Below are 26,805 nucleotides of genomic sequence, written 5' to 3' on the forward strand. Positions count from 1 at the left end.
GGTGGTGATGTTGGTGATGGTGCTGTTAATGGTAAGGATGATATTTAAGATGATGTTGGTGGTGGTGGTGAGGATGGTGATGATGATGATGCTATTGATGGTAATGATGATATTTATGATGGTGGTGGTGATGATGATGGTGGTGATGGTGCATGGTGCTCCTGCTGCTGTTGATGGTAGTGATGATGATATTTATGATGATGGTGGTGGTGGTGGTGATGGGAATCACAGGGATGAGGATGATGGCGATGATGATGATAATCCTCTGGTGCCCAGTTGTTGAGCTTCTGCTTTATGCCAGGCCTTCATCTGGTTGCTTTCTACTATTTCATTTCATCCTCATAACAACTTCCCAATGTCAGGATAATTATCTCTGTTTTACTCATGAGGACTGTAAGCTAGAGAAAGGCTGAGTGGGCTCTCCATGGGCAGACATCCAGTCTGAACTGGACTTGAGCTTGAGCATGCCTCACTGCAGAGCCACCACTCTCCCGGGTGTACCAGGGCCCCTAACCTGTGGACCATGGGCCCACCCATCTTAGAGATGCTCCATAAATATCTATTGAACGAATATTGACTGAATGGATTCCTAAGGGATCAACACCTTAAGCCCAGAAGGCATAAATAACATGTCTCGAATGAGTAGGTGTAACCATTATTTAAATATACGTGGTAGTGCTGTGATAACTAAATTACAAGTTAATTGTAAAGTATTACGTTCATTGTGGCTTTTGTCTTATTCTTTATTTGCCCAGTGAAAAGATGCTAAGTGCATAGTTACGAGGAGTTTTGAGAAACGGTTTCACAGAAAAAGGAGTCCTGGTGCTGAAAGTGGTGGGAAGCATCATGCCATCCTGCATGGCACGTGCAAAATGCTTTGCCTGGCGTCTGGCACAGGATCACTCAGAGGAGGGAGGAAACCCACGGGGATGGGGATTGGGAGCCTGGGGCATTTGTCCTGCAGGTGTAAGACCTGAGCTGTCACTCTCAGTAGCTCTCTTTCTGTAAGACCTGACGCCAGCATCTAATAGCTTTCCCAAATGGCTATCCAATGCTCACGTGAATGAATGAATAATGAAAGCAACAATGAGTGAGTTATGACGAACAGTGCTCAGGGAGCCCATGAGGGGATGTTTTCCCCAAGGAGTGCTTGAAAGTGAGAGTTTCTCAGCCTGAGAGCTGAAACAGAATGCAGGGCTGGTGGCTGGACTTGCGGCTCTGCAAGTGGGGTTATGAGGCTGGGGTTGCCTCCCTGGGGGAGTCTGATCTTGACCCGGTGATGACCATGTTGGAAGAGTGGAGGTGACTGGAGCTTGGCTCTGAGGCCATTCTCAGCAGAGCTGTGCTCACCATTTTTGGATGTATTTTTCCAACTCAAGTGTAAGCTGACAGATGGTGGTGGAATAATATTCTCACTTTCTCTACTTCCCACAGGCCTCCCTCCAACACAGTCCTGCAAGCTCTTAGAAATCTCTGACACATCTCAACCATGAGACCACGGCCGGCTTTTGGCAGGTAAGCTCCCCCCATCCCTCCCCATGCATCCCAGGACACAGAGCAATTTCAGCACAGCCCAAAGGCCACTGGGCTGTGCTTGTGGCCAGGAGGTAGGTGGGGATGACTTCAGGCTTGGCAGGAGAATGGAGCCCCCCATTCTGAGGAGATTTAAGGAAAAAGCTACCAAATGTCCGGAGTCCTGCATCTGGCATTTCTGCAAATGGCAGCATATGGCGGTGGGAACGTATCCTGGGATGAAAGCCAGGGAACTGGTTCTGACCCTAGGTCTGCCTTTACTGCTCAGAAAAATCTCCAGCAAGAACCTCCCTTTCTGGGTCTCTGTTTCCCTGTCGGAAAATGAAGGAATGAGACTCAGTGAACGGGGCAGCCCATAAGCTGGCCATTCCAGGCTCCCGCCAAGGCCACGGAATGGCAAAGAGAGGCATGGGGATGCCATTGCGGCTGTCCACCATTTTCCTGTCCGATTGCTCTCTGGACCTCACATCCACAGAGAGCCTGGGCTGGGCTGTGTGTGTGCTGTGCGTGTGCATGGATGCATTTGGGGGCAGGACCTGTGTCCCTTCTAGCAAATTCTGCTTGAACTCAGACTCAGACCTGGATGGTCACTACCCCTCTGCCTGCCCTCTCATGGCTGGGCAGAACACCATGGTCACTAGAGGATGCAGTGCCCAGATGGGCAGGGCAGAGCCTCCCCATGTGCTGAGAGCATGGGCAGGCCCGCAGCAGAATATGGGTGTGAAGATCAAGCTGGGTGAGGGGCAACACAAGGTGGGAGGCACTCATTAGAAAGGAAGGAGTATAGGGCCAAAGCTCATGGGCAGAGCTGCAGGGCAGGCAGGCTGGGACAGCTGCCTGGAAAATGGGGCCAGTGGGGTACCGAGAGCCAGAGATGACTAAGGCATGTCGCCGGACTCAGAAGGTGTCCCATCCAAAGGAGGAGATACTATGCAAATAGCTATGGTACGGGAGGCAGGAGGGTTCCATTCTGTCTGGGTTTGGTGGTAGGCGTGGTTTACAGAAGACCATTTGAAGGTGATTTGACTTGACTTGAACTGGGCTTTGAAGGATGAATAGAAGTTCACCAGATTTTAAAAAAAAATGGAAGAAGGGCATTCTAGGCTGAGGAGACAGCAAGTGCAAATGAGCAGTGGCTGAGATGTGGACAGGTGGGGGTAGAAGTGAGGCCAGGAGAAGTGGGCAGGCCTTCGGACGCCATGCTGAGGGGCTCAGGGTGGGCCCTGTATGATCAAGGAAGGGAGGTAGTCCCAGAGTGGGGCCAGAAGAGGCCTCTGGGCCCCGGGGAGGGGCTGCGAACTAAGAAGAGGTGCTCAGTTGGAACTCACTATACCTGAACAATGGGGCCCAGGGCAGGACACCCCTTGCGGAAGTGTCTGGGGCCCCTTTGGGGCCCTTCAGGTCTCCCCATGCATAGCATCGGCAGACACTCTGGGCCCCCTGTCCTGTGGTGGAGTCCTCTCCGGTAGAGGGCTGCGGGGCTTGCAGTGCCCCAGCTCTCCCTATTCTCCCTCGCCCCATCCCTGAAGACTAGGCCACCCCCCATGACAGCATCCCTTTAAGGACCCAATGCTGTCAGTAAGGCCCTTTCCAGCCTTCTCCTGTCCACGAATAACAAGGTGGCCCCTGTCCTAGAGTCATTTTCTCTGTGGTGGGTAATACTGCACAATTTTGTCCTTTTACAGTTTCCTCTCTTGGCAGAACTCAAAATACTCTCACATCTGTCATCTCACGGGAGCGTAGAAAGAGTAGGCTCCGGGGCCCAGCAGCGCTGGATTCCAAACCTGCCGTGGCACTCCCATGGGGAGCGGGGTTACCAGTCTGAGCCTCAGGGTTTTCGTCTCTAAAACACCTACACCTACTTCCTCAGGTAGTTCCAGAACCTACTGCCCGAGCAGGTGAAAGTCTGGCTCCCTGTCCACTGGACAGGCGGCACTTACCTCCCATGCTTCTCCACCGGCTCGCATCTGTGTGATGGAGCGGGTCTGCTGACAGGCAGGGGAACCGAGAAAGGCCTGTGAGGTTTTGCCTTAAAAGGTGGCGTGAGCACTTAACACCTGTGCCTTTAACAGGCAGGCAGGCCAGTTACCTTGATGTTCCTTTAAAAAGTTCATGCAGCAGAACTTTCCTGACACCCCTTCTGTTCCATGCACCGGCGGATACCGGGAATCCCGACAGGGATTCTGGAGAAGGGACATGTAAACAAGTAAATTGCAATGCACTGTAAGAAAGGAAAAGCGCTGTGGAGGAGGGGTGTGTGAGCCGGCCGGCCGTGGAGGGATCAGGAGGAGTCTGTCAGCTCAGGAGGAAGGGAGGGCGGGGTTCCAGGCAGAGGGACCCGCGTGTGCCATGCAGAGCCCATAGGAGACGTCTTGGTGTGGTGGGGCATCTGTGTTGGGGTTTATGACGACCAGCCCTGCAGAGCTCCCCGTCACGGGGAAGCATTCAAGGAAGCCGAGCACCCTGCCCCCTTGTCAGCTCAGGAGGGTCACGTCCAGGGCCAGTCTTCACAGTTGAAGAAGAATAGCATCAACAGGCTCCATGGGAAGACCAGATAGGCAGCCTCTAGTGCCAGGCATCGAGGAGCTTCCAAGGCTCTCCTTGGCTGGTGTGGAGGGCGTACGTGACCCACGGCTCTGGAGTGGTCCTGGGGATGCTGTTGCTGCGTCTGTCCTGGGAGCAGGGATAGAGATGGGTGACACTGGGTCCCTGCCCCCAGTGCAGAGAGGGAGGTGGACAGGGCCTCCTATGCCCACGTGGCAGAGCTACTGACGCTGTCACCAGGGGGCATTCACAGAGCTATGGGACCATAGAGGAGGGGGAACCAGAGGGCAGGAGCCGGGGGCATCCTCAGGAGGGAATCTTAGCCAGATGGTAGTCATACAAATCGTTCTTACAACTAATGATTACTTAGCACTTACTACCTGCCAGGCACTGTTCTAAGAGCTTTGGATGGATTTACCCTCAACTTGCACAAGTCCGCAGAGTGTCGTCATCTTCTTGTACAGATGAGGATGACTGATGCACAGAGAGGCTGAGTCATTGTCCCAAGCACGCACAGCTGGGAAGTGGCCTAGCCAGGCCGAACCCAGGCGGTCTGGCCTCAGAGTCCATACTTGAACGGCCTAGGGCAGCCTAACACTAAGCCTTCTCCCAGAACTAGAGGCACTGCCAGGGTTGGGACTATGCTTTGCTCTAGCACAGAGTAGGTACGCCATAAAAACGTGTTCGCTAACAAGAATGCACAGATGCATGGATGAAATGGCCCTGGAAGAGGTGGGGCTGAAAATGAGGATGGGGACAGGCAGCGCAGAGGCTGCAGCTAGAGCAAAGGCCTCGGGTCCCAGCTGGCTTTGCCTCCAGGCACTGCCAGGTCCGGAGCACTGGACCAGATAAAAGAGAGTTTGACCGGCAGCCTCCCTGGCCAACCCTGCCTGCCTGGAAGACCTGGCACCTTCCCCTGCAGCCCTCCCCACCTGCCCTGTCCCACGTGGGGAAAGGGCAGGTGCTGTGCTATTCATGTCCCTGTGCACTCTCTGTCACCCGTTCCCTCCAAGGCTCCCAGGGACTGATCTGGCAACAGGACCCCAAGCCCCCCATCCCCTTCCAGAGGCAGAGAAGGCATGCACCACCCAAGAGGGACCCAGGAAAGACAGTTCAAAACTTGTTCTTGTAAGAAATTGCTTTCTCACGGAGACTTCAAGGAGCAGGTGATTTTCAAAGACCCTTTCTTCAAGCTCTGTGGGCTGCGAATGGAAAACCAGGCTTGGGACCTAGCTCTGTGGCTTCCTGGCTGGGCACCCTCGGGTGATGAATTCGCTTCTCTGTACCCCAGTGGCCAGCTCCATAAAGCGGGAAGAGCAACAACTGCAGAATTAAAGGGGCTAATAAAGTGTGGGCAAAACTCCTGTACAGGACCGGACTCAGGGAACAGTGTTTCTCGGCTTCCTGCTTTGCTCCTGGGGCCTCGGTTTGCTCCATAAAATGAAGGTTGGAAGACATCAATCTTTAACACCTTTAACAGCTTTGACATCCTGGGATTCAAAGTTGCCAACACCAGTCGACTAGATACATAAATATATTTACACACACAGATACACTATGTGCCTTCCGGGTATGCGGTGTAGTCATTTTTATAAACTTAGAATGTATATTAAGTGATATTTAGCATAAATATACAACTTACAGCGGTCTTATGTTTTCTTCTGGTTGCAAAAGTAGTACATAAGTTATTGAGAACATTTTGGAAGGTACCAGAAGAGAAAGAAAAGTTCACCCACTATTTCACATTGAAGACTGAGATACAGCCTCTTCGGCATTTAGTGAATTCCTCTCCCCCACTTTTTCTATGCACAGGTTTCTTAAAAATCTATTTGGGATTCTACTCTGCATTCTATTTTTTAACTCGAGCGGAGCTGCTGGAGGAGGCCCCTGGGATGGGCTGCCGCCGCAGGGCCGAGAGGAGAGGTGCGGGAGGTGGTAGCTGACACAGCGGTCCCATGCCCCCCCCAACCCCCCCACCCCGCCCCGGGCGGCCGGCTGGAGGCATCTGACCCTCGGATGTTCCGTGTCTCTGGCGGGGGCACATTCTACGCTAATTTTAGCTTAGCCTCTCAGGCCTGCTGGCCTTGGGGCCCGCACATAATGGACGCCTTATGTAGACAGCTGCCAACAGTGCAGGAAGAAGCGTCCCACCTTAAAATGTTCCCCGTCACTGGCCAGTCCTCTGCTCGGGGAGAACAAGCCGGCTCCCTGTTCCTTCTCCCACCAGGAAGGGGCCGTTGTTGACGTTCATGGCCCAGCAGGCTGGACCTGGCGGGCAGGTGGCCCACCAAACACACGGGTGATTGCTTCTGTGGACGGGGCCGTGTTTTTACAGGACAGGCTTTGATTTGAGCTGGAACAGCTGAGAGATCTCCCGAGAAATGGCTGGGCTATGTGTTTGCAGCCCGGCAGCAGGGTGTCTGAAATGTCACCGGGTGTGTATATAGAACCTTCTGGAGCCTCGCCTTGATGCTTTACCTTTGTCAAGTATGTACAGATGTACAGTGTCCTTTGACATCCCTTTTTATCCCGATGATGTATGTCTTGGGTGACAGTACTCCCCTGTGACAGGCAGGGGACCTGAAGTGGAGAGGGGGAAGTAATTGGCTCAAGGTCACCCAGCAGATCTGTGGCAGAGACTTGAGCATGAGTGTGGGTCTCTCCCGTTCCAAGTCTGGGACTCTTTCCTTTCATCAGCACCACCTAGGTGAGCTGTTCGACCAAGTCCCTATCCATCTGCTCTGTGTTTCCCTATATTTGGCCTTGTTTTTCCCAAATGAGGTCCTTTCATTTTCACCTTAAAAGTCATACCTGTTTATTTGAAAATACATATACCTAGCTGGTCTGTTTCTATGGCACAGATCCGATCATGGAAGAATCTTGGTTCAAAATGCAAGAAGTCTCTGTTTGGCCACAGCATGAAGCCCACATGCCTCAGGCTGACCTCCAACCTCCACCACATGCTCTCTGCTGGAACCCCCCAAGTCTGGGCTCCTGCAGCACTTAGATCTCTCTCTCGTGGCACCTAGGTAGGGTTGGGAAATTTCCCTTATGATCTGCTTCCTGACCAGAATGGAGCTCCACAGGCGGGAGACCTGCAAGCTGCTCATCTGCATGTCCCTGGGGTCCGCACTGGGCCAAAGTGTCAAGCCCAGTAAATGTCTTGGCCCCCAACCCACAGTCTTTCATGAGAAACCGGATCTTTAATCCAGGCTTAGAAATGAGCCGAGGCCTGCCCAGCAGCTGCCAGCCCAATACAGAAGTGGCTGCTTGGCTGGACTCCCAGGAGAGGCCTGCAGGACCAAGCGAAGAACCCCCGACCCTGTGCAGGCTGGGTAGAAGAAACCGGAAGGGCGTCCCCAGATGTGTGCTGGAGACCATCCCCTGCTCCCATGGCAAACCTTCCCCCCCACCCCTCCACTCTCCCATCCCCTGGCGACAATACAGCCTGTGTCATACATACGCCAGCCTGGACAGTGGCTCTTTGACCAAGTCTGATGCTCTTCAGGAACAATCCATGGGCATTGCACGCTGCTCTGGGGGAAGAACAGTACTCTAGGGACTATGTTGATTTCGTCAGGGCAGGACCCTTGCTCTCCAACTCCAGATGGGACTCCTCTCTGGGCCCCGGCCCCTCAGCCTCCCAGACTTGGGTGCCTTCGGAGCGCCTTCGGAGTCCCACGGCCTCGGCTCCAGCCAGTCCTGCGCTTAGGAGCTATGGGCTCCGTCTTGCTGGACGTCAATGTCTTCTTTGCAAAATGGGAGTAGCGAGAGCAGCCTTTCAGGGCTGCTGTATCTTACGGGGATGTGCCTTTCAGAAAGTGTAGTGATGCAGCAGATGCAGCGTGAAGCCCTGCGTCCCTTCTTCTGGAGGGCTCTCAAGAGCTCGAGAGCCTCCGTGAAAAGTGCCCAGGCTGCTCAGTGAGGGTGGTGGCCTCAGGGAGAGGTTGCACGTGGCATATTAGGCTAGCCGTGACCAATTCTTTGATTCTGACATGGGCTTGGGGGTTTAGCCAAAGAAGAGAGGGAGGAAAAGAAAAACTCCTCCTGTTTTCTTACGAAAGTCCATGGAAAAGTGAGTGTTTATAATAGAATCCTTTCACTTTCCTTTTAGCTTTCTAGAAAGATGTCTGTCATTCATTTGTCCTTTCATTTATTCATTCATCCTACAGATATGTCCATGGCCCCAACCACTTGCCAGACGTGGCAGGGGATGTGCTATAAGCGGCATGGGGACCCTGCCTTTAGAGGGCTCAGCGTGTAGCAGTCGTTGTAATTTGGGGTGAAAAGTGACATAGGAAAGGCACAGTGTTGAGTGAGGGAGTGGTCATTTCCTGCAGGGCTGGTTGGATATGTTTCCATGAAGATAATGGCACCAAAATGAGCCAGTTAGAAAGCATAGAGGTAGAAGATCCCAGTCTCTAAAGAAATAGAAGCCTAAAATACCCAAGAATAAACTTAAGGAGGTATTGTGAATTGGTCTATAAATTAAATAAAATCCCATCAATTTTTTTTCATAAAATTATTAGAAAGTACCTCCGGAAAAATAAACATGGGTGATTAGCTTAGAAAAAGTCAGTGTTGGTAAAGGAATAGGGCTTTGGCTCAATGGACAGAACAGAGCCCCCAGAAGTAGCCGTAAGTGAGCGCAGCACTCAGAATTAGAGACAAACAGCCAGAAGATTCCTAACGTGCTCTCAAGACAACCGGCTAGCTATTTGCAGAAGAAAAACAAAGCAAAACAAAACAAAACTGGATCCATACCTCAGTCCTGGTGCCAAAATAAATTTCTGGGTGATAAAAAAAAAAAAAAGCACGAAGCCATAAAGCTATTAGAAGAAAAACAATGAGGGAATGTTTGTATCGTATTGAGATGGAGAACATGTCCTTAAGTGTAAAACAAATCCAGAAGTCATGAAAGAAAATAAGTATAAAGACCCCGTGGACCAAAACCACAATAATCAAGGTCAAAGGGTGATAACAAATGAAGGAAAGTGTCTCAACATTTGTGTGACGGGTAGAAGGTTACTAGCACCAGTATAGAAAGAGCTCATAAATGAAGTGAAGACAGATTGTCAGTAGAAAAACAGGCAGGCAGCTTGTGAACAGGCAATTTGCACGAGACAAAATACAGGGTGTCGTAAGCATAGGAGAAGTGTGGTCCCCAGGAGTCAAAGGATACACATTAAAGAATCAAGATGTATTTCTGGGGCCTCTTTCAAAAAGTGAGAATACTTGCAGAGATGAGGAATGGGTCCCAGGGATACTTGAGCACTCTTTATGGGTTGTGAATTGATACACATTTTCTGAGATGGGTGGTGGATTTAGTAATATGTACCCACATTTTCAAATGTATATACCTTCCACTCGACAGTCCACTTCTGAACAGTAGTCCTAAGGAAACAATAAAAAAATACCTGGAACGGTGTATGGAAGAAGACAGCCAGAGCACGCTGGTTAAGAGTGAGGCATCAGAGGTCAGAGAGACCTGGCTTTAAGCTGTGTGACCCTGGAAAAGTTACTTAACCTCTCTGAGCATCAGAGCCCTCATCTGTAAAGTGGGCATAATAATAACATCACCATCATAGGCTTGTTGTGCACTTCATCTAAGATAATACTTAGAAAACTCTTCACAGAAGGCTGTGTCCCTAGTAAGTACTGAATAAATGTTCGCTATTTTATTATTGCCAATGAGGATGTTCATCATAGTATTGTTTATAATAGGGAATAATAGGAGACACCAAATTGGCCATCAGTAGGGAACTACTGGTTAATAATGGAAGAAATGCTCAAAGAGAGGCAGCCATTTGGAGACCTGTATTTATGGACATAGAAGGGTACCTTTGACATGTTCATGTATGACTTTCATCTTAAAAAAAGGTATCAAAAGCATATAGAAGGTATGTTCCCAAAGGCATCAAAGTATACATCTGTGTATCTAGAAAAGTACAGTCAATTCTTGTCATTCAGAGTACTTAATGTTCTATGAAGTTCCCACAAACACTGAAAGAGTGAATGCTGAGCCGTTGCTCCTACGGGGAATACAGCATTCAGTTCCTGCGAGCCTCTGGTCACAACATTCTTGTCAACTGATCAATGCATAATGTTATTTTACATGTGTTTCTGTTAAAAACACCTTATGTAATAGATAATGTTGATTCATTAACATTGAGCTCATGGCCAACAAAAATGTCACTAATACCTGAAGGCAGCTTGTCTAACACATGTACTTTTTCTATAAGGCACGTCACAGCGAAATCACCAATGAAAGGCATAAAAAATGCAAAAAAAAAGTCGGCACTAAAGAGAGTGTTAAAGGGACACTTGTTTACATATGGGAGCTGAAACGAGAAGGCAGCATCGTGTTTCTTGACCTCAGCTAGAAAGATGCACATAGGGCAGCTCACATTTTTCACCGCTCTGCTCCTGACTGCAAATGACCATAAAAATACCATGAGTATTGATTTGGGGGGTTACAAATAAATTTTAGTGAGTAGGTGAATTTGCAAATACAGACTCTGAATAATGAGGTTCAACTGTATCTAGAAGTGTGGTTGTTATCTGAGAGTCAGCATTTTTCCCCTTCTTCCTTGTAGTGGACATGTAGGAGTATCAGTCAAAGCAGTGAGTTTTCTTTCTTTTTTTTTTTTTTTTATTTTGGGAAGAAAAACTTGTCATCAGTGGTATTTCATTGTCAAGATAAAAGCCAGACTTGTTAGGATAATGAAAACAGCTATGGCTTTTATCTATTGCTTATGATGTGCCACACACACTTCTAAGCCCTTTACCATATAGTAACTCATGTACTTCTCACCCAAAGGGATAGGTACTATTAATGTCTTCACCTTACAGGTGTGAAAATGGAGGCAAAGAGAGGTCAGGTAACGTGCCCAAGATCCCAGTTAGTAGGAGGCAGAGTCTAGATTGGAACCCAGGCAGTCTGGCTCCAGAAGCCGTATTTTCAACCAAAATTCTGGCTGGCTCTGGGTTGCAGAGATGCCCAGGAGCATCTGACCAGGACCTCCAGTCTAGATTGTGGGCGGTGAGAGGGGCACACCAGGCTTTGGGGGTTCATGCAGCGGGAGGCCTTCCCAGCCCAGCCTGAGGGCTTAGAGAAGGTGACACTAGCCAGCACTCCACAGTCTGGCTCCCCTTTCTTTCTCAGCTCCTTACAGGCATGCCCTCTCTCCCACTAGAGCATTCCACCATGAGTCACACCCAACTGTCCCCGTCCTTGAGCCTGCCATGCCATCTTACACTTGTGGGCCTTCTGCCTATCTCCCAAGGCTCAGCTCAAAAGCCATCTTCTTTCTCAAGCCATCAGCAAGAAGCGAGGGCTCCTTCTCCTGGTTGGCCATCTATTTTTGAACTCTATGGCCATTATCTCTACTCCCCCAACCATCCACCAGCCTCTAATGAACTTGTCTCGGAGATCCTTGGATTCCCCAGCACCCAGTATGTTCCTCGCACATTTGATCTATCAGTACAAGTGTGTTGGGTAGACAGGTAAACTAACAGATGGCAATACCTAAGATTCTGAGACCCCCAAGGATCTAAGCAAGCTGGATTGTGACATGGTTGTTGTTGAAGGCCGGCAAGGCTCTGGAGAGTTCTGGAGGGCTGAGCTGTCTCTGTGACCACAGAATCAGGAGGCAGAGCTGCCAGGGCTGTAAGGCCAACATTAGCCACGGTGTTGTTTCTGTGGCTTCTGAAAAACCCCCACCCCAGTGGGAAAGACTAAGAAAGGTCCCATTCAGCTTCTCTTGGCATTTCCAAGGGAAAGGATGGGGTTTGGATTGGCTGGGCCAGGGACATCTTTTCTAAAATAGCTTCATGCATATTCAACTGCTCCCTGAAATAGTCGAGTGGCTATTTTAAGCAGCTTCTACTCAGATGCCCACACATAATGGCATCTACCTTGAGCATGTAAACCAGCAAGAAGCAAAGAAAAGGGTAAGGGAGGACAATGTAAGGAGGCTTTTGATGGAGTTCTACCCCTCCCCCCCCACCCCTTAATGTGTTTTCTTCTCAGGGACTCTCTTGCATGAAATTGAAAGTCATGGTTACTATGACAACTTCCTAGAGGAGTTTTCCCATCCAGTGACCTCATCCACCCAGATCCCAGAAAGCACAACTGCGCAGGGGGCAGTGGTAACTTGGGGTGCGGTAGGAGAGGTGCAAAACGGAAGTCAGTTCATGGACTCCGGAGAGAGCTCCTCATTGCCCATTTCCTCCTGCTTTACGCACAATTCTAACAGGTTCCAGCAGGCTGGAAGTGGAGGCCGGGGAGGACAGGGAGAGGTGGGACCCGACTGCAGGGGGTTGAGGTTACAAAACATAATCCAGCCGTAGGGGTGAAGAGAGAACAACTCCACAAAGGCAATATTTATTAACAAATATATGCCAGGACATCAGTGTACCTTGTGCTATTTGCTGGGGAAATAACGATAAATAAGACATGGGTATGAAATGAACATGTAAATAAACAATTGTAAGTGTATTTATCTAAGCTTTAACTTTGTTTCCCACCCCACCCCCAAAGATTCAAAAGAGAAGCTGGAAATATAATGTAGTAAGTGCCACAGTTGAGGTGAGGACACAGGATTCACAAAGGAAGGAAGCAGGTCTGAGCCACATCTCTGGGGCTATGGAGGCTCTGTTCCATCAGACGAGCTCTCTGGGGCCACATCCCATGTGGTCAGAGACCCCCACACCCCTAGTCCCCTCCCCTCTGCAGGTCTCCCTGTGTCATGACATTGAACGACGTTTGGAAGAAAAGGAGATTGTAAAAGCTTCCCAGGGAGAGGTGCAACTCTGAGAATGAGTGAGACGTTCACTCTGGCATCGCAGATGAGGCATCAGGACAAGGAAATGACCAGGGAGGCTGGAAGCCTGGGTCCCAGCAGGAGGGCTGCGACAGGGAGGGTCTGACTCCAGAGCAGCCGGCTCAGCTAGGTGTCGGGGAAGAAACGGCTTGCTTTTACAGGTCTGGATTTATAGTCACACCGTTGCCCCATAATCCCCCAGGAAAGGTTCTGTTTTGTTTTGTTCAGGGCACCCTGAGAAAGACAGGAAAGTGTGTGATACCTTTTTGGAAGCTGGTCACTCAGAGGGTTTGGGTGAGAGCCACAGGTGAAGTTCAAGGACGTGAGCTTCGGCTCTGCGAGGGACACCTGGCGAGCGTTACTTCTGAGCTGGCCCCTGTGAAGGCTTCGGGAACCAATCAGTAAGCAGCCTGGTGCCCAGAGGTGGCTGCGTCCGTCCATCCTGTCCATCCCCTGTCGCTCCTCCATCCGCATGCAGCTCCTTTATTCTCCATTTGTTCCTTCGTTTGTTCACTCATTCATTCCTTCAGTTGAAACTACAGACTGGGATGTCGTTGGCATGGATAACGGTTTCTTTGCTGAATTTTCAGGGATCTGTGATACCCCTGAAATTCTAAAAGAATGAACACAGAGTCTGTGTTCATCTTCTGAAGAGAGAGTGCATAGCTTTCAGCAGATTCTCAAAGGAGTAAGGGACCCAAAAAAGGTTAAGAACCACTGAGAGAGATAGGAACTGTTTTATTTTAAAACAAACGGTTTCACCTTTTGGTAGACAAGCAGGGTAAAGGAGTGCTGAGGGAAATCCCTAGTTCTGTGCCAAGCTGCCTCAGGTGACAAAGTGTCCCTGGGGACTCTACCAGGGTCCCCAGCATTGCTGCACACCTAGCGTGAGGACACAATGCAACTGAGCTGGGCGCAGAGGCCTGAGCATCGAGGCAAGGCAGGATCCTCCCCCTACTACTCCTCTCTGTTTCTCTCTCTTCCCAACCACAGTCTCTCTGCAAGGCCCCTTTCCAGCCTGCGCTTGGCAGAAAGTGAGGAGGCCCTTCTGGTTTGGATAGATTTAGAAAGCTGGAAGAAATCTGAGAAAGGAGAAAGCATATGAGCTAGAGTTGCAGAGGTCTGGGTATTGAATAAGACTTTGAAGGGAAGGAGAAGCTAAGGCTTATTGATCAGTTATAAAAGTCAGGTTGTGTCAGACCTTGTCTGGAAAGCCTCCAGTGGCTCTCTGTCTCTGAGTAAAAGCCAGAGGTCTTATAAATGTCTTCTCAGCCCCAGTGATGTGACCACCAATGACTTCTTACATATTCCATATCCTCTGGCCTCCATACTGTCCCTCAAACTCTGGCCTCAGGGCCTTTGCACATGCTGTTTCATCTGCTAGGAAAAATATACTCAGGTCTTTACTTAAATGTCGCCTTCTTCTCCGGGAAGCCCTCTCTAGCCCTAATTAAAATGGCAAAACCTCCTATTGCCACTATCCCATCTCCTGCTTTGCTCTTCTTGTCATCTAACCTGACGTTGTCTATTGCTATTCCCAGTGCCTGAGACCATGCTTGGCCCATAGTTGATGCTAAATTAATATTTGTGGAATGAATGAATTGACTCTTTTCATGCTCTGAGCTAGCTGTTTTAACATACTATAATCTGCTGATCCTGTAATAAGTATTCTGCAGGGCAAGTTTTATTTTCCCTTTCTCAGATGAAAACCAGGGACTCAGCAGCTAGAACAACTTCCTGGGTTCTGGGGTCTCAGACACTCCTGCTGTCTTTTTGTTTCCACACCCCTGTCCTGCAGGGCTTTGATACTGCCTTCAGCAAGGCTCCTTGAGTCAGGCAACAGGCTGGGTTTGCACATGATCCGGCCATGTCTGGGCCAGATGGTGTTTGATATATGCTGGAGGTGCGAGCCACATTACACTCATCAGAAGCGAAGTAGAGGTGAAAAGAAGACCACTCTGGGGGTCTTTTGATGGATTCCTACTCCCCATTGCCACCCCATAATGTATTTTAAATAGCAGCTCACTTTTCTGGAAGAGATTACTGCAACGAGGACTTTGCTCTTTGAAAATAAAGCCCGGAACCCAAAAGTAAGCCCAGAATGCATCAGAGAGACACAGTGGACATCGGAGAGCCAGTTCGTTTGCTGGTAGTAGAGTCCATGGGGTGGTCCCCTGCCCGAGTCCTTCACTGTTACACACAATTCTAACACACGCCCAGCCTGGGGGAATAGGGGGTGTGGGAAGGTGGTGAGACAGGACGCGGGCTACAGGGATGGGGAGAGAAACCACGTTACACACACCCCCACACACAGGTGCTCTGGTTACTGAGAATCATGAAGATGGATACACACAGAATACATCTTTAGGGAACTTAGAGTCCAACAAGAGAAACGTATGGAAAACAATCAAATTTAAGTGTACTCATTTATCCAAATCCTCACCCTATTCCAACAAGGATTCCAGAGAGATTTGGGGAATATGATATAGTACTATTCTGTAGTTGAGGTGGGGATGAGGGGTCCAAGGGAGAATGGTCTCTTCTTCCTGGGGAGTCAGGGGTCTCCGAGGTGGTGGTACTGGAGCTGAGAGTGGGGGAGGCAGCTGGCCCACTTCGTGACCCAGCAGGAGGCCCTGTGGCTGGAGTCGGGGGCACACAACCATCCATCCGTAATAGGTGCTGTGAGCGGGTCCTGCTCCTTGAGGGACTTCTAGTCCAGTGAAGCAAAGACTTGTACCTACAGGCCCTCCTTCCTCACTCTCAGAGGTCTGCTCTCAGCAGATGGAAAGCCCCAGGCTAACAGGCCTGTGACATTTCCTGTGGTGGCTGAGGCAGACGCTGCTATAGGCTTGGTCCTCCTGGACCCCAAGGTCAGGCTGCTCTGATGATGGTCCCTAGTCGTTCTGGGCACAGGAGTAATATCTGGCCGGACCTGGCATTCAGACAGCATGGTACAGTTTGCAGAGCTCCATTGCACCCCTCAACCCCCTTGCCCACCCCCCAAGAAGGCTGGCGAGGCCCAATTTTCCAATGTGTGCATGCGACTGGAGAAGCGCGGAGACGCCAAGTCTCACTCCCAGGAAGTGGCCGAGACAGTTCTGGAGCCCAAGTGGAGGGGACAGAGGCCCGGCCCACATAAGCATGCAGCTGGTAGGGCAAACACGGGCAGAGGACCACCCACCAGCAAGAGAAAGGTGCTGTAGCTGGTGGGCAAAGGCTGGGGCTCTGCCATCAGATTGAACCAGGTTCAAATCCTGCCTCTGCCAGCCACAAGCTATGTGCCCTCACCTCCCTGAGCTTTGGGCATCTCGCCAGTTAAATGAGAACAGTCATGTCTCCTTTGCAGGTTTGTCATAGGAATGAAATGAGGTGATGTGTGCACATCTACGCAGTGAAGTAAGCATCGGCTAGTGCCATGGACGGCTCAGTTTGTGGCAGGCTTTTCGTGAATTATTTCATCCCATTCTCCATGCAACCTACAGAGTAGGTCCTATCACCTCATTTTACAGACTTATAAAGAAACTGAGTTCACCAAAGCTCCCCTGCCGGCAGATGGGGCAAACTGAATACTGGCTTTAAAGCCCCAGTCATTAAACACGCTGCCGCCGTTATGCACCTCGTCTCACTGCTTGCATGAACCTTTGGCCCACACGGGCTTGGCCACTCTCCAAGCTTGTGGAGGTGACCCCCCTGACCTAGCAGGAGGGAAGCACCAGGGGACTGTGCGGCCAGGAGTCCCTGGAGACACTGAACAGGCCGAGCGAGTGAGCTTGACCCTGGAGGAAACGGTCAGCAGCTGGGGCCTTGGGAAGGAAGGGCTAGAAGGTCATGGGCATTAGGCAGAGCCTCATGGCCAAGGTGGTTGGTGGCTTTGGACAAGCAAAGTGGTGACCTGGAATCCAGCGGGCTGGGCTTCCCTTTCCCACTTCCTTCCTGTGCCGACTGTCTCGCTGAGCCACCTCCAGGAAGTGGGGGTGGTGAGGTGGGGAGTGAGAAGCCCTGGGTCCTCCCTCGCCCTCACCCTTGCCTCGCCGCGTGACCCTCTGTCAACCACTTCCCCTTGCTGGGGCTCAGTTTCCACATCTGTCACACCAGAGGCCTGACTAGATCTCTGAGGTCAGGCAGGAGGTCTTTTCAGAGGGAAGCATCTCCTGGAAGATAGTCGAGGACAAAGGACCACTCAGCTGGTCATCAGTTTGGGATTTACCGGTCACTGGGGCCCGTAGAAACACCCCTTCATTCCCACAACTTGCTGGGCTTCTCCACGAGCCCCGAGTGTCACCCTCAGGGGATGGGACTGGGAGGGCAGCACGGGACAGGGCCTCCAGGCGCTGGAATGGTGTTGGTCACAGAGGGCCTGCCTCCAGGCCCTATGACTCTTCTAGCTTGGCCCTGTCCTCTGCCAGCCTCCTGTGATTGCTGTTTCTGACTTTTTACTGAGTCCTGGGCCCCAGCAAGGGTCTGAGCAGATGCTCCACGATTCTCAGTGCAAATACAGTCTTGTGGAAAACCCACAGCCAACGTGGGCCTCTCTCAGCTCCCCGCTGGGTCCACTTGGAGCCCTGGGCCACGCGTTAGCCCTTTCATTCACCAGACCCAGGAGGAGCTGCTTTGGCCATCCAAAGTTCCAGAACTGTTTACAGGACGTCTCCCTCGGGACGGCACGTTCTGACGTCAACACGAACTCCTTTCTGCAAGTGTCAGTTCCTAACATATCACAGCCCCAGCTCTACGATGTAAGGACATCTGTGGCTAGGAGGAGATCTAGGGAGCCAAGAAGAGCCCAGGGGTTGCCTAGGTAAATGAGCAAGACGGATGGCATCCATCTGTGCTTCCTGGCACTCCGGGGATGGTGGGAGTCCAAAGGAAGGGGCAATATTGGGCACATGGACTCCAAATATGAGGTTCTTTACCCATGAGCTGGAGTCCCATTGGATCAGCATGGCTTTCCAGCTGGTCCTGGTGTGGCCTTGCCCCCCCCGCCCCCCATTGCCAGCCTCAAAGTGCAGGTTCCCTCCTGTCCCAGCTTCAGCCTCACCGCCTGGCTTGTGTAGTTCCAGTCCTACTGGATCATTTCATGCCTCTGTGTCTTTAATGGGGCCACCCCTTCCTCTCTCCTCTCCCCTCCCATCTCCAACTTAGTCCTTCTCACCAGCTCTCCGAGGAGTCCCCATTTGATGTCACTTCTTCCAAGACGCCTCCCCTGATCTCTCCCATCTCCCTGGGCATCCTGTCTCTTACACATTTCTCTTATTCCATGTCACCCCACTTTCCAGCTCTTTGGGTACATGTCTGCATGGCTCCTTGAGCACCAGGACTGTGTCTTGGTGGCATCTGTCTCAGCCTGGGCGCAAGGCTCAGAGGTGGTGGATTCGTTTCTGAGGAAAAGAATACCCCCAGATCCTGTTACCAAGGTTCAGAGGCCACTGGAGAGTTGAGAGAGAGCTGGGCAAGCTTGGCTGAGGCCCTGGTTCTTCCACAAACAGTCCGTGCCTTCTTAGGTGGCTCCTGTCCCTAGCTGGGCTTCGGTTTCGGGCTTTGGTTTCCCCTCCGAACAATGGGCTCATGTCTTGGGTCTTTCAAAAGCTGACATTTTGTGGTGTTTCTGGGATATTCCGTATGTAAGGCTGCTTTTGTAGACCTCCCCAGGTCACCAACCCCAGGGCTTTCATCAGGATCCTTCCTTTCATTCACTGACCCATTTCATCAACCCTCCCAGTGTCGGCCCAGGACCAGGCTGATTCGGGTCCTGGAGGCCCAGGGAGTGATCAGACTCAGGCTCTTCCCTAGAGAGGTCCTAACCCAGTTAGGAAGACAGACACACTGACAGCATCATGCTGAGCATATAGCACGCTGAGAGCCTGGAGGAGGTGCTCAGAAGGGACATCCTGGGGGGAGTGGGCCTGAGGGACCCAGGGCAGCATAATTCACAATGAGCACAATGCATATAAGCCACTGGACGTGGCCAATATCATGAACAGAAGGTGTAGCCTCAGCTGCCCCACTGTGCTAGGGTATGTAAGTGTGTGTGCCTGGGCGTGTCCGTGTGGGAGAGGGAGAGAGCCCACAGAAGGGCTGAGAGGAGAGAGGGCCTCGCCTGACAGACTTATATCCCCAAGGCCCTTGGGAAAGAGCTCTCCAATTAAAGTCCTGGCTGGTGGGGGCTGGGCTTCCTCGATTATGTAATAGCCAGGAAATGTCATCTGGGAGAGCCTTGGAGGAAGGACAGATGCGTCTGAACCGTGCTCCATTCCCAGAGGTGAGCTGGGAGCAGATTTGTAAATGAACCAATTTGCAAGTAGTCAGAAAGAACATCCAAGCCCCAGCAGCCGGTCCACATCGGGAGGAGGCGGGCCCCAGTCCCAAAGCCGTGGCAATGGGATCCGCATGCCAGGGACCCAAGGTCTCCCGGCTCCTCCGTCACTCGGGTCCCCCCAGCTGTTAGGGTGGTCTCTGGGGAGGGGTGGACCAGGACAGGCCAGCTCAGCACGGCGCTGGCGCAGAGGACGTGTACGAGGCGAGCTGTGTCCGGAAAGGGGACAGCAAGAGGTGCTTTGTCTCCCGTGGCCCCTACAACCAAGGCCAGGGGCAGACGGGAGCACCCTTGTATTGCTGGCTGGGGAGACGGCATATCACCTTTTAGTTCAACCGTGAGTTGCCCTGTTCCCAAGAAACAGCCCTTGATGCCCATTGACAAAACACACATGCGTTCTCAGCTTCTGGGGGAGGAGAAGGGCTTCTGAGTGACGGACTTTGAGCCTCATTTTCCTCATCGGGGAAACGGGGATAATTGTAGCACCACTTTTATTGTGAGGATGACATACACCTGAAATGTGTAGCCTGGAGCTGGGCCCATAGTAAATGCTTACTAATCGGTACTTGTGATTACATCCATAAAAGGTAAACTTCCATGAGGATTTGTCCTTTTTGACGTATATTCCACCTGCTGTTTAAAAAGGTTTGGGGTGCCCTGCCGGGGCACAGAGCCATTTCTGGACAGAAGGCGAGTTGTGGCTTGAGCGCCGGCAGAGGACACACCCCTTTCCCCAGGTTGGGACAGAGACAGCCCGCAGTTAGCCCAAGGAGAAGCTGGTGGAATAGGGTCTTGGCTCCTCCAAGGAGCCAGGCCAAGCCGGGCTCTGTGACTAGGCTGAGAACCTGGAAATTGCCTGCCTGGGTGTCGCTGAGTGTCACCAGGCCTTTCCACTGTTCTGGAACTTTGAGTGACACCCAGCTGGGCTCGGAATTTGGAGGAAGGGAATTTGAGTAGGAGGCCAAGGCCAGAGTGACCCCTTTGTCACTGTGGACATGTTCCATGCTGAGGGGAGCTGGGGGTCTTGGCACCTTGGCCCGAGAGGAGTGGCCCAGCCTCAGGCTTGCCCCCAAAGCTGGCCCGCAGAGAAATGACGGTGTCCTGGCTGGGGCTGTCGACCTCTGTATGTGACAGCCAGTGTCTCTTAGAAGGGGGCTCCATGGTCCTGGCCCATCTTCCTTCACAGCACGGTCCAGATGTGGTTGCCACGGGTAGGAGGCATAGGGCCCAGCCCATGGAGAGAGTGGCTGGCAAGGGCCAGACTCTCAGTGAAGTGACCTGGGCCTGAAGTTCTGATGGGGACAGCAAGATTGGCCTCAGGTCAGACCCCCAGAGAGATGCCCTGCCCCCCGCAGGCACTACAGTAAGACCAGGGTGGGTGAGCCTAGGCAAGCCCAGGGCACCCACAGTGCATGTGGTTTATGGTGAGAAAGTTGATTCTAGTCCTAGCTGCGTTTCCCACATCCTCCCAGGCCTGGGCAGGATGAGCTCAGTGATGAGCAGGGCTGAACTCAGGAGCTGGGCGCTGAGCCTGGAGTTGAGTGGAGCTGGGGGTAAGGAGGGGCTCACCTGGTCTGCCCAGTATCAGTGGAACCCCAGCTACACATCAGTGCCTGTGGGCTACTCAGCTCCCTTCCATTCCAGGGGTACAGATTATCCTCCCAGCCCCTCCCCAAATGCGTGCAGCCGGTCTGTGGACCACTAGGGCGGCGGGGTGCTGGGTGGGGGGAAGACAAGCTGCTTCTGCTGCAGGTACAAGGCCCTGGGCACCCAGCTGGGGAAACAGGTTCTGACCTTCTGTGTTCGGCAGCCGCCATGGTGCTATGGAATGAGTGTGGCACTGGGGTCCTGACAAATGAGTCCAAATCAGGCTCTGCCTCACTCTGCTCTGTGACCCTGGGCAGAGACCTTGGCCTCCGGAAGCTCTGCTCCCTGAGCCACAAAATGGGGTGGGTCCCAGAAGGCTCTCATCATGGTAACACTAGGACCCCCCAGAATGGGATGCATGTCACGGGAGTGGGGGAGTGGCTTTGGGGAGGTGACAGAATGGAAATGGAAGAAGGAAAAATATTCTCACAGCCTCAGGGTGCCTCCATGATGAGGGTCTTTAACATTCCACATGCCCAGTCATGATGTGAGCTCCTCTAACCAGGATCCACGCGGTCCATCCCCGGCAGAGCATCTTCTCCCTGGGCCCTGGGTCCCACGCTGCAAACACCTAACCCCGTGCCTGGAAATACCACTCCCCCCGGTTGTTGTCATTTCTCTGTCTTGATCGCCAGACCCTGATCCCATGAATCTATCTCTCTCTAGAAATCTGGCCAGGGCAGTAGGGAGTGGGGAGCCGGGAGCAGACTCTAGGATGAGCTGGCTCGGAAACATGATGCTCCCACCTCTACTTCCCTCATCTTTGAGATTAAGGATGGGCTCTTGGCTGGAGGGTGGTCACAGTCTGAGCAAGCACAAAGCCTGGGCAGCCAGAGCCTTGGCAGCCCTTGGAACCTGGCCTCAAGGGGGTGGGGCAGTAGTCACAGCCACCGTAACCAAGAGACATGCCATGCTCAGGCCCCTGGGGCTAGGGTTTCTCTCCAAAGGGTGCGTAGATGCGTGGGGGATGGGTGGGAGACAGTGGTCTGGCTCGACGGAACAGGGCTTGCTGTGTGGTTGTGGCTCCAGGGAAGAGGTGAGTGGGTGGAGAGGAGCAGAAGCAGGGGGCCACCCTGGGAAGAGGAAATGGACAAGGCCACATCTCTAGGCCCACAGGAATTCCAAGCCCCTGGCCTAGAGCAGCTCAGCTAATTACAGTTCCCCTAGTTGGTGGGAATGAGGTTCCTAAGAGAGTGCCAGGCTTGGTCAGGACTGGCGAAGGAGGGCAAGGTTGAGCTGGGGAGCGAGGGCTCTGGTGGCCAGCTGCCTAATGCATGGTCATAAGCAGGGCCCCGCGAAGGGCCGCCGGCCCGGCCTCTCCGGAGCAGAGCATCCAGGTCCCAGTGGCCCCGGAGTGCAGCAGACGCAGATGCCTGCCAGGAACAGGCTGTGGGGATCGCAGGGAGTAAACAACAGAGGAGAATCGCCTTGCAAACCACACTCAATGGAAATCTCCCCCACAGCCACATCGCAAAAGGCAACCAAAATATTTATTCTGAGTAGCAGTTTTCAGAATTGCTCTTTGGAAGGCAACACAGTCTGTCCGACTTCCCAGGCAGTCCAGTGCAGATGGGGCACACCCTGCCCTCACCCCACTAAAGGGGACTCAGGTCAAGTTCAGCCTTTGCGGCGTCCTGGCCCATCCTTTCAACATGGTCCAGGGGAGAGTAGAATTGTCGTAGGCCCATCTGGAAACCACAGGCTCCTTGTCTCAGTGACCTGTCACCACTCGGCTAGAACTGCCCTCCCTGTGGACACACCTGAGTGCCCAACACGTGGGGAAGCAAACCCATCAGCCAACCTTGTGTCACTGCAGAATCGGCAGCCAGCAGCCAATGTCGCATGTCACCCAGATACTGAACCCTAGCTGGGAGGTTCTCACACATTCCTGTCCTTCTGAACCCATGGCCAACACAAATTCTTAGAAATAAGACCTAGAGTTTATCTTTCTAGAAAGGACTTCTAGCTTTGACAGGCTCAGCGGATGTTTGTCAAGGCTTTCCTAGCCAGGAACAGCAGTCCAGGCTCTTTAGCTTGTTTTGTCTCATGATTCCTCATGGCAGCCTTTGAGGTAGACGTCACCTCCCCATTTTATAGAGGAGGAAAGGTAAGCCCAGAGAAGCTAAGGAACCAGCTCAGCGCCACACAGTGAGTGTGTGGCAGAGCCTAGACTAGAGCTCAGGTCTTTAACACCCTATTCTAGTGTTCCTTATCTTCCATCACTCCATTGTTTTTCCCCATCATTGGGTATTCATGTCATGAGGATTAGATAGGATGGCATTGTGAGGCATGTTCAAGTAATGCAGAGATCCCCATGCATGCTTATTTTGGTTACTACTATTCTTCCAAGAGATTGTTTATTTAGTACTATGGGATGACTTCGGACCTGGATGTAGTAGGCAACATTCTTTCAAATGCAAGGGACAGAAACTGAATTCTATCTGGCTCAAGAAAAGAGACAGTGAGGGAGGGGAGGAGAGAGATCGAGCTTTGTCTTAGGGCCTCATTTTACTGGGATGGATGAGTGGGCGGACTTCAGGTATGGCTAAATCCAGGAAGTGATACAATGTCATCAAGTTATTAGACTCTTGTTTTCCTTACATGTTTTATTTTTACACTTTTTTGTATTGACCTTGGTCTCGTCTACTGCCTTTGGGCTTCTGCCATACAACATGACACACTAGCTCCCCAAAGTGGAGAAGAACCATGGGCCCCTGATGGCGCCTGGCCTTCACCATCCCAGCTAGTGACCTCAGATAGAAAAGCACCCTTTCCTCCCAGCTGTTAAAGTGAGAAGAATCCCAGGAAGGTGCTCCAATGAGTCCAGGGACTATAGTGTTTGGCCAAACAAGTGACCATAGGCAAATTGGTGGGGTCTTATGATGGAAAACCCCACCAGAATCATGACTGGAGTTGGGAAGGCAGTTCCCCGAGGAGCTCTTACCAGGAGAAAGGGAAGAAAGGATACTGGATAGACAGAAAGCAATACTGCCCATTACTCTAGGATTGGAAGAAAGAGCTGAGTTAATAATAAATCAAAATGTAAGTCATTCTATATTGGCACATCCTTTCAGTCTTACAGATTCAGAAACTGAGGCTCAGAAGCATTATGTGACCTTGTCATGCTCTCACAATGAACTCCGAGACACCCGAGGCTGGAGTCTGAGTCCCCTGCTGGGGGAGGAGATTGAGGTTACAGTGACCCTCCCAGCCATCTTCTGCCTCGCTCCAGGTCTCTCAGAGAGTGCTAGGAAAAGCCTGGGGGTCAGCAGCTACGGTGGCAGGATCTGGGGATTTAATGGTGAGGGAAACATACAGGTCGCCCTAATTGTGGAGTTTATATTTCGGTGAGGAAGCTAGTCCTCAGACCAAAAAAAAAAAAAAAAAAAAGCACACAAAAAAAGAAGTTACAAATGTTGATACTTTGGGGGCTCTAAAGATGAAGTATGTGGTATAGAGAGAGTGTCCACAGAGAGAGTAAGCAGAGGGGGTGCACACAGCAGGCAGAGAGTGTACACAGATATACAAAGAGTGTGCAGAGACAGCATATATGGGCAGGTATACGGAGAGGATGCAGAGAGTATATACAGGTTTCGTCAGGGGCCAGGGAGAACTTTCTTGAGGAGGTGATGTGCAAAGTGAAATTGCAAGTTTGGAGAGGAGTTAACTAGGTAAGGAGGGCTTGTACAGGAAAAGCATTCCCAGCAAGTGACACAGCATGTGCAAAGGCCCTGAGGCATAGGAGACTAAAAGGATATCCCTGCGCCTCAGGTGGAATGATGGGGAGATGAGACAGGTGGGGCCACTGAAGGAGGCCATGGGGACCACGCAAAGAAATTTGGTCTTTGTCTCAAGGGCAGAAGACAATCATTGAGAAGATTTAAGTGGGACAGCCTGAGGCTTGTGGGCACCTGGGTTAAAGCCTAGAGTAGAGATCATTTGGGGTGCTCATGAGGGAACAGGGATGCCCATGGGAGGATGGGTTCTGTCAGTGAGAAGCCAACAGAAGTCTCACAGGGGGGTTACTAATGCCCAGAACTGCAAGAACTCTGCATGGTTGACAATTGGGTGCAGAAGGACCATTGGTGGGGTGGGGGTAGGAGGGTCTCCGTTCTGTTCCAGTAGGGTGGGTTAAAGATGAGCTGTTTTATTCACCAGCCCCTTAGGGCTTTTCATCTGAGGGCATCCACTGGGAATCTCCAGGATGTCTAATTATCAGTGTTTTCCCAACATATTTGACCCTGAGAAAGACCATGGGCAAAGGCACTCCTCAGGGTTGCTTGAGAAGTGAGTGGATCTGATCCCAGTGGAAAGCCTCTATCCTGGTGCCTGTGGCCAGGCCGGCCCGGGATGAGACTGCACTCAGGTTAAGAGGCTGTTACGAGAAACCTGTCAAGATGGGATCTACTGCAGACATTTCGGAGCGGTCGCGGGTACAGGACGGGGAGGAAGCTCCCACCTTCTCTGGCCTGGTTCTGATACCTTCCTTTCCTTTTCTCTCTGGTTCCTGCCCTGAGCATTCCATGTCCTCAGAATACCCCAGCCTCAAACTCAGCATCCTCACAGGCTGTAAGCATGCGTCCCATCAGACAGGATAGCGTCACCAGGATAAGTCCCATCAATGTGAAGGCCTACCCTTGTGTCCAGGACACAGTGGCCTGCGTGAGGAATGGGGCAAAGCGAGGGGGAGGGAATGCCTCCTTCCTCCGCCCTTTGATTTGTTTAATGATCATGTAACAAACGTCAGGCTCTGGACTAGACGCAGGGGACAGACTCGGCGCCAGCCTTCTTGACGTTGACCTGGGCTTATATCTGGGTGGCCTTCATTCCTCCTGACGGACCACCTTTGGGGAGGGCCGGAGGGGCCCGGTGTCGGAGGCACATGGTTCGGGATGCAGCTGTGCGCCCCTGGGAATGTCCCATGGGTGCCCCGCACCTGGGGTTCCTTCTCTGTAGAGGAGAAGCAACTCCACCTTCTGCACGGGCTAGGTGAGGGCTCAGGGGGGTGCCACACCCCAGGCACCCGGCATGTTCTCATCTCCTCTCCTCCCCACCAGGATTTGACCAGGCAGCTTCTGAGAGTTCAACTTTTCCTGAACCAAGTTTTCTATACCCTCTCTCTCCTCCAACTCAGCGCCACACGCAAACCTGAGGTACTGGGATGTAGGGAGTCCTCAGAAAACACCCTGCCAGATAAACCTTCAACTCTGAGGAGCTAACCCAGCTTTTTTTTTTTTTTTTTTTAATGCTCAGTTAAACCGGGCGTGGGCTCAGGGTTTCGGGCATGCTCCGAGCATTGAGGGATAGTGTGAGCAGCCCCCGGTGAGTGTGTGACAGAAAAGCCCAGGCTGTGGTCTGGTGCCCGGCTATCCGGAGCCCCCCAGCCCTCCTGAGCCTCAGTTTCCCCTCCTGTGAAGTGGGTGTGATAACTCTTTCCTCCCACGGTGGCCAGAAGGGTTGAGTGAGGTACAGAAGCAATTAGGAACGGGACACAGCTACACCTGAAATGTCCGCCTCCCCGAAGCGTCTTGGCATCTTCTCTTCGAGTACTCTCAGGCCTCTGGGGAAGCTGGCATCCCCCCGGCTCCTTCCACTGCCACCGCCCGTCTGGCCCCTGGGAGACCCCGGCCATGTCTGTCCCAGCTGTTCGGCTCCAAGTGTTCTGTGGTGAGAGCATCAGGCCTGTTGTTCTGCGAAGTCTCTTTCTCAGGCTGGGTCCCTGGGGAGGGGGCTGAGCCCTGTTTGGTGTGGGGAGAAGGCAGAGGCTGGGGACGGGAGGGCGGGAAAGGGCCAGCCTGGGAGAAGTCGGGTGAATGCTGTGTCGGGTTTTTCAAATAACTCCATGTCCACAAAGCTAGAAATGCTGTCTGGCCTTACATATTTTATATGTGTGTGTGTTCCCAGTACATTTCCTTCTAATTTTTAAAACCATACGTAACGTCA

The 26,805-nt window shown here is 51.9% G+C and overlaps 1 protein-coding gene across 1 annotated transcript in view; it reads left to right on the forward strand.

The window, feature by feature from the left end:
* Window positions 1-26,805, forward strand: part of HIVEP3 (HIVEP zinc finger 3) — a 447,252-nt gene that overhangs the window by 290,864 nt on the left and 129,583 nt on the right. The window contains exon 2 of the mRNA XM_035018861.1: window positions 1,435-1,515. The gene's annotated coding sequence lies outside the window, so the exon portion shown is untranslated. The remainder of the gene's footprint in view (window positions 1-1,434; window positions 1,516-26,805) is intronic.

The sequence above is a fragment of the Mirounga leonina genome, unplaced genomic scaffold, assembly GCF_011800145.1.
Source record: "Mirounga leonina isolate KUSES-001 unplaced genomic scaffold, KU_Mleo_1.0 Mir_173, whole genome shotgun sequence".
Taxonomy (NCBI): Eukaryota; Metazoa; Chordata; class Mammalia; order Carnivora; family Phocidae; genus Mirounga; species Mirounga leonina.